The 12,919-nt window shown below is 51.3% G+C and overlaps 1 long non-coding RNA gene across 1 annotated transcript; it reads right to left on the reverse strand.

Annotated features, from left to right (window-relative positions):
* Positions 1 to 1,614: 1,614 nt before the first annotated feature.
* Positions 1,615 to 10,249, reverse strand: LOC109144606. The gene is made up of 3 exons (XR_002045473.3): positions 9,723 to 10,249; positions 2,413 to 2,711; positions 1,615 to 1,804 (listed from the first exon to the last, which is right to left on the reverse strand). It is a non-coding gene; the product is annotated as an uncharacterized LOC109144606 (long non-coding RNA).
* Between the last annotated feature and the right edge of the window lie 2,670 nt (positions 10,250 to 12,919).

Consider the following 12,919-nt stretch of genomic DNA (forward strand, 5'->3'; position numbering starts at 1 on the left):
GTTTTCTGTGGGGAGGGTGGGTGGGTGCCTGGTTCCATCCCTTCCCAGCAGGAGCTCTGTGCACGTCGCTCCCAGCAGCTCTCCAGGCACAGTGGCGAGCTTCCCTGAACGCTTTAGTGCATAATAGGACTGGTTCAATAATCCCATTACAGCCTGTCTTCAGGATGCCAGGACTAATTGGCAGGCGCTGGGACCTTCATCCCCAGCTGGAATTTTATTGCTCATCACAATTAACCACGATGCTATAGTCCCTTGGCCACACATGTGTCATTAGCTCAGTCTGGAGCTGTGTCCTCGCCGGGCACTTTGGGGGCCCCACTGCACCCTGTCCCCAGCCTCCAGCAGGGGAAGTTCACGGTTATTGCTGCAGCTGATTTGCCTTTACTTGATGCAGTTTGCAGCTTAATGGGATTTATTTTGCGCATGTCCGGTTGGAGCTGCTGCTGGAAGCCACTGTGCCAGCAGCACTGGGGATGCCAAGGACAGCCCCAGCCTGGTGCTTGGCTGGGGCAATGGGATGGGGAAGAATGGCCTGAGCTGGCACTGCCAGTCTGAGGGGCCACAGGAGGGGCTGCATTAGGCTTTGCTGAGCTGGTTGCATTTCTCTGTCAGAGCTCTTGGCCTCACCAAACTGCCCTTCTCAGCAGAGCACTTGACATGTGCTTCACTTTGAAGGCAGGCAGAGGCTCAGCTCACCCCAGTGCAACGGGCACATTTGTTAATGTCTGGGTTTGGGGTTTTTTCCTGATCTAAAGCAGTTAAACAGCAATTGTGGCTCATCCTGATGGCTTGTTTTCATCTGGGACGTGCCACTTCTAGGGAATGCCACATCTTTTAGGGAGAGAGCAGAGAGCTGAGGACAAACTCTGACAATGCAGCTGTGATGGTTTTATTTCCTCTTAAGCAATTCAGACTTTGGAGACTCTGTTCCCACTGTGGCACTCTGTAGTGATGAGGAGTAAACTCCTGGCTCCTGTGTTTGCATTTCCCACCCTCAGACGTGACTCAGACCCCAGTGTCACAGACCGAGGCTGTGAAAGCACACGAACCTCCACCCACAGCGTGTCCTTCAGCTGGAGACTAATTACAAGATGATACTGGCAATGCCAAAACTTTACAAGGCTTCAGAAAGTGATTAGACAAATTCGAGGAAGAAAAAAAAAACCCATCAAGAGCTATTAAGCATTGAGACAAGCTCTGGGACCCAGATGGGAGGATGCCAGGGAAATGTCCCTCCAGACTGTCTGTTCTCTCCATTACATCCACTCTTCCAGAACCAGCACTGGGATATTGGGCTGAAGGGGCCCTTGATCTGGCCCAGACATACTGATTTGGGGCTTCACCTCCTCTCCTCTCCTCTCCTCTCCTCTCCTCTCCTCTCCTCTCCTCTCCTCTCCTCTCCTCTCTCCTCTCTCCTCTCTCCTCTCTCCTCTCTCCTCTCTCCTCTCTCCTCTCTCCTCTCTCCTCTCTCCTCTCTCCTCTCTCCTCTCTCCTCTCTCCTCTCTCCTCTCCCCTCTCCCTTCTCTCCCATCTCCCATCTCCCCTCTCTCTCCTCTCCCTTCTCTCCCATCTCCCATCTCCCCTCTCTCTCCTCTCCCTCTCTCCTCTCTCCTCTCTCCTCTCTCTCCCCTCTCCCCTCTCTCCTCTCTCCTCTTTCACCAGGGATTATTGCAGGGTCTCTGTGCTGCGCTCTTTTTGCCATCAGCTTCTGGAGGTTTTTTAAGCAAGAGCTGGTATCTCCTGGTGCTGGAGCAGAATGTCAGGCACATCTGGAGTGCTGCAAAGAAGCCTTTGGGATGAGGATCTGTCATGGAGAAAGCAAAGGGTGTCTCTTCAGAAAAAACTTGTTGAAATGAGGAGAAAAAGGAGGCTGGAAGAGATTTCTCTTGGTTTTCACAGCTGAGGCTGGCACGCAGGAGTGACAAAGCCTGAAAGCCCACAGGATGCAGCCAGGGAGGGCTGTGCCATCAAGCTGCACCAGCAGCTGGCTGGGGCTGGGCTTCAGCTGCTGCTGGAGAAACCACACCATAGGAATGATGGCTTTTATGTTACATGTGAGCTACAGAATCAGGTATCCAGTGAGCAGCAACCTCAAGTACATTTTAGTACTCTCTTCACTGCTTTTATGTTGGATAAATCCCTGGTTCAGTCCGTTTCTCCCAGCTAGAGCTGTGAGTGTAAATAAAACCCTGCCCTTAAGCCACTCTTTCTGGCTGCAGGCCATGTTGTCTTGGTTTCAAGCCCACCACCCTGCCCTGCCAGCACCTGGCAGCACAGTGGGATCTGTGCCCAAAGCCACACCCGGAGCCTGCCATGCCCCCAGGAGAGGCAGCGTGCCTGATCCCTTTGGTACCAGCTCCTGTAGGTCCCCCCAGTCTGTGCCTGCCCAGGGCTACCCAGCAGTGCACTCACCAATGTTGCCTTTTTCCAAATAACTGAGCCACTCCTGTGTCCATCATCTCTTGGAGGATGAGATCTTGCTCACACAGGTCTGCTTCACTGCCTGCTCCTTGCCCAGCTGGGAGATGCTGCTGGCTCTGGGCTGCCTGCCCCTGCCTGTGTCCCAGCAGGGGACCTGGGGATGGGGAGAGGTGAGTGCTCAGCTTCTGCCTTCCCATCTGGTTTTGAGCTGTGATTCCAGCACGGAGCTGTGTGTTGGGGCAGTATTTCATGCTTGCTGGTGTCGGCTGATAAACCTTTGATTTTCACTTCTGGGAATAATAGCACAGTAATGAATTATATTCACAAGAATAACTGTAATAGTCATAAAACCACAAATAGAAGAAAATTGTAAATCAGTCACCCCCTTGTAATGTGCTTACTTCATCTGAATCACCCTCCCTGGGCAGATTATCAATTTTATTTGGCTTTTCCATCCTAAACTTTTATTAAGTGGGGTGCCTCATGCGTAAAGATACCGAGCACAGGCCATATGTTCCAGGGATTTATCTGTTTACTTTGCCTTCCTTCCCTCCCTCTCCCCTCCCTCTCATGGCTCTCAGGACCTGCAGGCAGCTGACCTCGGTCCATAAAAGACACATGTCCCCAGTGCCACTTTACCTTTATTATGCAAAAAAAAAAAAAAGGCTGTCAGTGATGCACAGGCCTTCCTCTGTGCCGTGCAGCATTAACCAGCCCCTGCAGCACGGTAAGACTTCCATGTAATTAAAACAGAAAGCCATTAGCATAGCTCCAGGGTAATCAAGGGGACGCATCCTCAACCCCAGTGTGTCCTGGGCTGTGACATGAAGATGCTGCTGCTCCCAGTCCATGGGGCAGTGCTTACCCTGAGCCCTGTGGGTAAATGGGACAGCTCCTGGGCTTGGAGAGGGGAGAGAGGCAGCAGGGAAGCATCAGAGGCAGGATGGTGACAGTTTTACCACTGTGCTGGTGACAATTTGCCCCTGTGCTGCTGGGACTGAGCAGATGGAGAGCGTGGTTCTGAAGGCAGAGCCATGGCACCAAGTGCTGTCTGCTGTGGCACTCCCTGTGCTTTCTCCTGGCCAAGGAGGGAAGCAGCAGCAGAGAAGAACGTCTGGGCCCAAGTATCCTCTCTTGCTCGGTGCTGCGTGGTAATTTTTAGCAAAGTCTTCATCTTCTCCCTTTTTATTGCAGAATCATATAAAAAATCCCTTTCTTTCTCTCAAAGCCACCTGTTCATGCCTTTTTCCTTGTCTTCTATCAGAAATCCTCTGGTTTCAGTTGTGTTCAAGGGGTGCAAGGCTGGCACACAACCAACTCGAAATCAATGCTGATGGGAAAGAGGTGAGAGCAGCCCCGTGAGCTGGGGAAAGGTGCAAATTCCAGTCAGCAAAACACAGCTGTTGGGTTCAGTGACCCTTTTGGAGGCAAGCCTCACGCTGGAGTGGAGTTTGCTTCAGCTGGACGTGAACCTGCCAGGGCCTGCGTGGTATTTCATGGCTTTTGGAAACACCGGCTGCAATTTTCCATCATAACACAGCAGGCGAAAAGGGAAAAACCACAGACTGTGTGATTTACGAGATGCTTCTCTTGGATATTTCCATCTGTGATCCGAAATTACCGAGTAATGTAGGAACCCCGAATCGTTGCTCCAACTGCTCCCACTGTGGGTGCTTTTGCCATGATTTTTCATGCAGCTCCAGCTTCTCCTCCCCCATCCCCAGCAGCCTCCAGTGCTGGCTCTTGCCCCTGCCCAGCAGCAGTTGGTTTTGTGGTTCACGATGGTCAGAGCACCTTGGGTTGTTACTGATGGCTAATGGAGCTGAAACCATCTGCACCCATCAGGGACTCTTCGTCAGTCTCTTTACAGCTTAGCAGAACCTGGAACATCTGTTGAGTGAAGGATGTGCTGGAGATCAACATTTTCTGCTCTGGCAAACAGCTCCTTGCAAACTCAGGCTCATTTTCTTGAGCAACAGGGTCTTGGCAAACACTGGCGCTGTGAGTGTGTGTTAGTACAGGCACCATCCTGGGCTCGTCCTCCTGGCACTGCACATGTGGGCATTGCCTGGCTTTTCATTAGTGTGGGCTCAGGGATGACCAGAGAGGGGCCAGGGGGCTTTGTCCAGCTCCCCCATTCCTCCTCTCATTGCTTCTGCTGAGGGGCTGGGCAGAGGCAAGGCTTGTAATGTGATTTTCCCAGTCTCCCTGGAGGGGCTTGCATTTTCAGCCTGGAGATACCTCAGATCACCAGCCCTTCTCCTGCTGCTTCTGGATTCATTTGGGCTTTTCCAGAGCTCCTGTTTGGCCTCCTCTGAGGAAAACCAGAGTCTGCCAGGACTGTGCCATAGGGAAGGCTCCAGCCCTGCTGTGCAGCTCAAATTATGCTTTGGCAGAGCTGGAAAACAGGCTGAGAGCACCTGAGCTGCAGAGGTGACTGGGCAGGGGGTGGGTGGAGGGCAGGCAGAGGGCACAGGGGTCACTGTGACTCGTGCAGGTGCTTCACTCAGCACCCAGTACACAGCATTACCTGCACCTCTGTGATCCAAGAGGAACAGTCACTGGAGCATGGAGAAGGGAAACCCTGGAGACAGAACAGCATCTGCTAGAGGTTCAGCCCAAGAGGTGCTGCCCAGAGAGGGTCTTGCTTGCATTTTCCAGGTGATGGATTGACATGTGCTCCCCAGTCCTCTGTTTCCAGAGATCCCAGAGACTGGGGGGAGCCCACAGTGAAGAGCATGAGAGCAGAAAAACCCTCGTAGGATCCCTGCAGGGTGTGTGAACTGCCCTTGGTCCTCCAAAAAGCACTGTGGGAGTGAGTTGTTGCTCATGCTGCTTCACAGCTCCGCAAGGGGTGGGGACAAAAGCCTTGTAGGAATTGGATTTTAAAGGCAAGTTCAAAGTTCAAAAGTAGCTGTAATTTGAACAGAAATCTGCTCTTTGCAGCCAATTAGCAAGGCTGTGAAAGCAGCAGGAGTATCTCATGTTTTGACAGCATTAAAAAGGCAACAAAATGAAACAGTGTGGATTGAACATGGCACCCACGAGAGCTGCTCAGAGCCGATCTGGTGGTGGCTGCAGCAGCACAGCAGGTCCCAGGCACCAGCAAGGTCCCAGCCTGCCCACCAGAACCAGCATCTCTGCCCTGCCCTGCCTGCTGGGCTGCTGTTGGCAGGAGAAAATGGCACATCTTTTGTTAACTCCATCCAGAGCAGCTTTGCATGCAAGGGTCTGTGTTTACTCCACGTGCTCCCCACTTTATTCTCCTTGGGTTGAAAGTTTTCTTGGGTGGAAAGGCCTGGTTTGGGCTGTCTCTGTGCAGGGCAGGCAGAAAGGGAATGCTCCATCTGGCTGGCTGTGCTCGTCTGAACAGATGAGTTTGCAGCTGTTTCACTGTCCCAGCAGAGTGAATCAATGGGTCTTTAATTAATTTGTTAATAAAATAATAATTATTAGTTTAATTAATTCAGCAGACTTGGGGAATGACACAGGTCTGGCACAGTATCCAGGGTGTCACCTAGGGAGTGCAGAGGAGGAGGAGGAGGAGGACTCTTCCTGAGATGGGCTTCCCTGTGTGTAGGGTGAGGGATGCTCCATTGTCCTGAGAATGCAGGAGAAAGGTCCCCAGGTGATTTCTTTTCGTAGGCCCTATGAAACACTGAGGCTCCCAAAGAGACAGGTTTTGGTTCTCTCTTGACTAGCAGATAGTGAAAGACTCCATGTTTGCTGTCCCTCTGGGACCTGCTTGTATCAAGAGCCTCTTGGTGCAATTCCCAATGGTTTTCTTGTGAAAAGGGGCTGATGTGATTACCACAGTGCAGGTGTGCCCCTAAATGAGGGGCTCCAAGTGCCCCTTGTCCCAGCTGAGGCAAGAGAAGGCTCTCCAGACGCTTGTTGCACGTGGCACGAACAGGAGCAAGCAGGATCCAAGCCCCCTTTATTTTGGCACCTGAGAAGGATGGAGGCCCCATCCCTGGGGAGCTTCCTGCCCCACTGATGAGCTGTGTCCCCTTCTCGGGATGCTTCCCCGGCGACAGCAAGCGACCAAGGCAGAGGCTTTGGGAAGGGCATTTCGAGGCACCTCCGGTCCCGGGCGGAGCCGGGGTGGACCTGCAGCCTCTGCACCAGCCCTCGCTCCGGCCGCTGGGATCGCATCCCGCTGCCAGCTCCGCAATCCGATTGATGAGGAGCAGCGGCGCGGGCGGATCGGGAGCGGGCGGAGGGGGAAGGGGGCGGGAAGATGCTCAGTGACCCGCTCCCTGCTCAGGGTTTCTCTTTTGGAGGTGAACACTGGAAAGCAGCTCCCTCCCTCTCCCCTCCAAGCAAAAAAAAAAAGCTGTGACAGCTTGATTTAGGGCTGGATAATGAGACAATTGTGAGGAGGATGGGTACGGCGGGAGCCTGCGCTTGCCAAATCATTTGGCTTAAGTGATCAAATATTTTTATGCATCGTTTATTCCTTTAAGGTGACCATAAGCCGCTTCTCCTGCAGCTCTGAAATGAAAAGAGCAACGCTGGAATTCACCCAGGCTGAACCCGGTGCGACAGAGAGGGGTGGGTGGCCGCCAAGGACCTCCTGGCCACCGAGGACTTGCCTGGCAGCCTGCGCCAAGCGGAGGGTGGGCGAGGGGATCCGGCCTCTCCAGGGCCTCCCAGGGCACGCAGCAGGCAGGGGCACCACTGCAGGTAGCATCCGTCTGGCAGGGCTTGTGCCACCCGGGCTGTGGTTGCCCGTCCCCGGGGACGGCTGCGTGCCGTGGCAGGCTGCTCCTGCCATCCGCCGTGCGAAGGGAAGCACCCAGCGAGCCAAGACCGGCGCAGGAGTAATTGCCAGGGAATGTTTTCCGCATGCCATTAAGTCGCTGTGATCACTAAATACTTCAGTCAGAGCTGGATCTGTTAATCTACAGAGAAAAAAGGACAAACCAAATCCATTCCTTGTTGGCTTTTACCTCCTGCTGCAGGATGCCAGCGGTGGGAATTGCTCTCGGTGCGGGTAGGATGGGGGCACACAGCTCAAATTCCAACCTTCTCCTTCGGATATCGCTGCTCCCAGGTGCCGACTTCAGCCCCCTGAGCCCCCCATGTCCCTGCAACCCCTCCTCCTTTGGGTTCAGGCTGGCTCCCACCGGGGTTTCTTTGCCCACCCAGGCTTTAACACACTGTATTTGGAGAAAAGCGGCTGCTGAGTTTGCTGTGGGACCCCGGGTGGGTTGTGGCGAGGGGCTGCAGCTGCCCGGGGGAGGAAGGGCCGTGTGTCGGGGCAGGCAGCAGCAGCTCCATCGCTCCTGCCCGCAGCGCCCGGCTGCTCCTCCATGCCCAGAGCAAACCAAGAGCTGCCTCTAGCGGGGCTTTGCGGGGCTCCAGGCGAGGAGCTCCTGCCCGGCCCTGCCCTGGGGACTGCTGCCTGGCCGTGGTGTGTCCCCATCACCCAACAACTGCACGGAGAGAGACCCCCCCGGCCTTCCCATCCCTTCCCCCACAGGCATCTCCCTTTGTTATCCACTTTTCCCTGGTCCCCGGCATGGTGCTGCCCCTCCTGCCGCTGCCACTGTCAGCCCAGATCCTGGCTCTGAGCTCACCTTTGTGTTCTTGTCTTTGGATTCTGCTTGGCACGTAAAAACCTTGACCCAGGCTCCCTTTCAGCTAAACAAAAGAAAGCCTTCGCTGCTGGGATGAGAGTGGCAACAAAGGTACACCTGGCACTTTGCTAAGGACAGTTTGATGGGAAGAAAAACACAGGTGCTCACAGGCAGAAAGAGATATGTGGGGATGGATGGAAAATGATAAAAATGTGGACCATGTGTGCTCCTTTCCAGAGTGGCTTCAGTGGCGCAGCAGGAAGTGTCAGGGACTGAAGAGAGCTGGTCTGTCCCATTGTCCCCATGCCTGAGGGGTCATGCTCAGCCCTCAGCACTGTCCCACTCACACCCTGACTGTGTTCTGTACTGCTTCTAAGGACACCTTTCCAAGTCAGGAGATGCTGGAACATGCTCTGGCTGAGAGCTAAGAGATGGGGCAGCTCATGAGTACAACATATCCCAAGGTGCTATTTTGGGCTCTCACAACCACCAGATTCTGTTTTCTCTTATTCAAAAACCTCTCTGTGACAAACCTTCGCTAACTGTTCTCTTATTTCACCTAGAGAATGAGCAGACAGAAAACCTCACGGTCCTTCTGGAGCTCCTGGCCAGGTGAGATCCACCAGCATCTATGGGAAGCAGAGGTCAGGAGACCACATGCTGCTGATCCTCTGCACTTCCCCTTTGTTCAGAGCAAGTCAAGTGACATAAGACTTCCTTGATCACACACCCAGGGGTGCTGCTCTATACTCCTGCGCTTCGAGAATGAGCAACTAGTCTGTGAGGCTTCAGAAGAAGGCTGAAATTCCTGGAAACATCTGAACTGAAATGCAGGGAAGAAAAAAATGAGATAGAGGTGAATTGACAGCTGGGGCTGACACTCCCAGCCCAAACTCACAGGAGGGAGAGAGGCTGGCCTGTGCTCCCTGCTGCCCGTCGAGGAAGGCCACTGTGGTTGAGGCACGTCAAGAGAGTTGCCATTCTGTATGACCAGTAATGGTATTTGCAGCTCTGCATTTAACAATGGTGATAAAGGTAACCGAACTGTTGGGAACAAAGACAGATGGGGAGCCCCCTGGAGCCAGTGAGGGATTCCATGCTTTCAGTCAGCAGCAGCAATTTATATTTCACTTGCTCTATGGACTCAGAGCAAGGAGCAGGGCAGAAGTGCTTTGCAAAAACACAGTAGGAAGGAACACACAGACACCAAATTTGTCTCTGCTTGAGCTTCTAGGCCTGTTTATGCCATCTTTTGACATCACCAGGAAATATTGCAGGGGTTATAAACTTTTCCCAGAAAATATTTTGATGAGCAGAAGTCCCTGATGGGATAACAACCGGTAACTTCCTGCAGACAGGTGCATCCTGACAGAGTGACCCCCTCTTCCCTTCCTTGTCTTCCCTCTCAAGGCTTTGCTGAGGTCCTGCCAGCAGGCACTGCTCTTTAGACCTATCTGAGCTAGGAGGTTCAAGGTTCTTTCAGAAATACAGCCTGCAGCACCAGGACTGGGAATGAAAGAAGGGGAGAGAGGTGTGAGGACTTTCCAGCTGCAGAGCCATTGACCTTGGCCTGCCAGCCAGGTCCACAGCTCAGGTCTTTGGTGGCTGTGGATCCAGAGCTGCAGAGTGGAGACCTCTCTTGCTATTCTCCGAGTTCTCCCTTTGTCATGGCCCTGGCACCCCTCCTGTCTTCAGATGTTGTCTCTTTTCTCCTCTTACCTTTGTGTGGTGTCACGCTGGCAGCGGGGACAGCTGGCAGCCTTTCTTCCTTTGACACGGAGTCATCCAGCACGGGGCTGTGTCTGTGCTGATATTGTATCCATGCAACCTGTGTTCCAAGGATCGTGCTTGCTTCATTTCTGTGGGTTAAAAAAAAGCCAAAACCCAGTAAGAAAACAGCCTTGCTCAGAAGAGTCCTAGCAGTTAATTAGTTTCAACATTGCAAGGCCCACTGCCCAGCAGCTAAAAATCATCGTCTTTGAATGGTGAATTAAGTCAGCCAAGCAATAAATCTGTGCAACAAAACAGTCCCTTTAGCTCAGAGAAGCTCTCTTTCCCCAAAACACTGAGAAATGTTTTTTTTCTGAGAGCCCACAAGGTCATCGAATTAATAAAGCATTTCAAGTAATCTGTGGAAGTGAAGTGACACCCTGCTGCAAGAGATTTGCTGTTAAAGCCAACTTTCTGTAACAGAGTGTGATGCATATAGGATTTCCAAAGCAAACCTGTCCTCTAATTTAGGACAGTTGTCCAAACTCCTTCATGTCTGTTCTGGTCCACTGTCCTCCTCCCTAGTCATTATTTAGGAGAGTTAAGCTTGAGAAAACTCACAAGAGAAAAAAAAAGAGAAAGAAAGAAAAATGAAAACTTGGGATTCTCCCATTGACCAGGCAAGATACTCTGAATATTTTCATGCACCAAATTGAAGACACCAAGGAGAGAAAGCAAGTGAAATACTGAAAATCTCTTGAGATAATGGTGGGACAGGCTCATGTGCTTTACAGTGGCTGCTTTCTGTCCCTTATCACATATAAGTACAAAGCTATCACAAGACTGCTGCACCCAGAATTTTGGAGCTACTCCTTTGATATGAACAGCACTGGTGTCAGGGACATCTCCATGACCCAGCACAGACAGCAAGAAGGTCCAAAGCCCAAGAAGCAACACTCACAGACATCCAGGCATTAAATAAACAAAAGGAGTTTGACTTTCAGTTAAATTCTGCAGGCTTAGGCTGAACGCAGAATGACGTATGCAGGCGAGGCAGGCACATAAATCCAAGTATGGCCCCTGTGTTGTGTTGCCCTCCAGTTCCTTTCCTGCACGTTTGGGGTGGCCCTGATTTGGACTGCAGGTGTAGCAGCAGTGGGCATGGAAAGGATGAGATGGGTGATGCATTAAGAGATGCTTTGGGGCAGATATTAGGGAAATCTTTCCAGTAGTCTGGGTAGTTCAGCAGGAGAACAGATTGCCTGGGAGATGCGACATCTCTGCCAGCAGCTGTTTTTAAGCCAGGATGGACATCTGTGGCTGAGAGCACATCCTAGGTGGCCTCTCATGCTCCCTTTAAACCCAGGGCTGTTCTCAATGTCCTGATCTATAGAGGAAGAGGAAGTAGCACGGGACAGAATTTTCACTTTCAACTCTTGCAGATGGACCATAACAGGTCTTACAGGAGAGCAGGGAGCAGGGACGGCATGAGGAGATCCAGCCAGTTATCTCCAACCCCTGTAGTGGAAGTTCGTGTGATGGCAGCCTCTGCCTTGCACTTAGAGCTGAGTATGTTCCCTTGCTTTCCACTGAAATGGCTTTTTGCAAGTTTGTAGAATCATTTAATGTGAAATATATATTTAATAATTTGGTTGCGCAAAGAGGTACCGAATGGGACAAACATAAAGAAGAGCTGGCAATAGCCTCTGCAATACTGTGCCCACTGGGTCCCTTCTTCATGAAATCCTAGCCCAGGTTCCATTTGCCTTGGATTCACTCAGTACAAGCCTCTTGAGAGAGTGTCCAGTCGCAGAGCTCTGCCCTCCCAGTGCTGTCACAGCTCACAATGACCACGATGCCAGGGGCAGCTGAAACCCGAGGGATGCTCATCCCGCTGCAGCCCCTGACAGCGCTGACATCCAAACCCAGCAGCACACACAACGTGGCTCCAGCCTCTGCCCACTCATTGCCATGCACCAGAAGCCCCAGATCCCATATGGAGTGTGGCTGCAGATGGATGGACATATGTGGATGCATTCACATCCCCGCCGATGGAAACGTCCCCGTGCAGCCGTAACGCTCGAGTGTGTGGTTTGCGTTTGGGGCAAGAGAGGATTTTTCTCCCACTAAATAAATAAAATACGTTCAGAGCAACTTGGGATAGAGCCATTCTAATCCTTTTATTCTTTCCAAAAGGAAAATGATTCTATATTCAGGGCACTGTGCAAACAATTAATTAGCCTAACGAAAATGAAAGGCTTAATTGCTCAGTATTATTGCGCTCATTGGCAGCCAGGCGTGACCAAAGAATAGGTACTGTTTTACCAGGGATAAAGAACAACTTTCCAGCTTTTAGGGCTTTTTTGGTATTTCAGCATCTAGCAGAATGATTTTTTTTTGAATGATGGTGCAATTCTCACTTCCACATGCAAAAAAGCTGGCAGTATTTGGAGACATCTGAATGAGCTGCTATCCAATAAAAAAAGAGGAGACTCAGCTGGTGTGAAATGACCTGGCTGAAGGGAAGTCGATAAAGCTGTAACTTGCCTGAGTTGAATGACACCATGGTGTCTCCATTGTGTCTCCAGCTGGAGACTTCATTCACAGAAGTGCTGTAACATTAAGAAAAAAATGTATTTTTTAAGGCATGCACCTAGAATTAAAGTACAATCATCCTTAAAGCAGCTCCCTTTTCAATGATCTGTTGTTACCAGATGGAATAGTGCTCTAAATGGATGCAAATGAATTTGTTCACTGTGGATAGGATCATGAGGGGTCAGGTTACAGGAGCTTTAAAAAACTGAACCGTTATCATTAATGCATCTCTCATAACAAGGAGATAGAAAGCAGATGCTGACTGAGTATTGACCTAGCCTGAGGAGTATGGGTCCAGTAATTCTTCCTTTAGGCAGCTGATTCTCATGGGAAAATCCCCAAGCATTCAGCTGTAATGCCATTATCTGCCTTGTGCAGATACTGGCAACCAGAGACTCTTCTTTAAAAGCACGGTGGGTGAATTCTGCTCTCATTCACACTTGCACACCCCCTGGAAGGCACTTCAGAGGGTTTCTCAGCAAGGTGGATTTTTGGTGTTTGGGGTGTGGGATTACAAAAAGAGAGGTGCTTACAATATGGAATAGTACAATCATGTGAAAAAGGTGAGAACAAATAAAACAGATTTGTGGCTGAAGGTCACACACAAAATG

The sequence above is a fragment of the Corvus cornix genome, chromosome 13, assembly GCF_000738735.6.
Source record: "Corvus cornix cornix isolate S_Up_H32 chromosome 13, ASM73873v5, whole genome shotgun sequence".
NCBI lineage: Eukaryota > Metazoa > Chordata > Aves > Passeriformes > Corvidae > Corvus > Corvus cornix.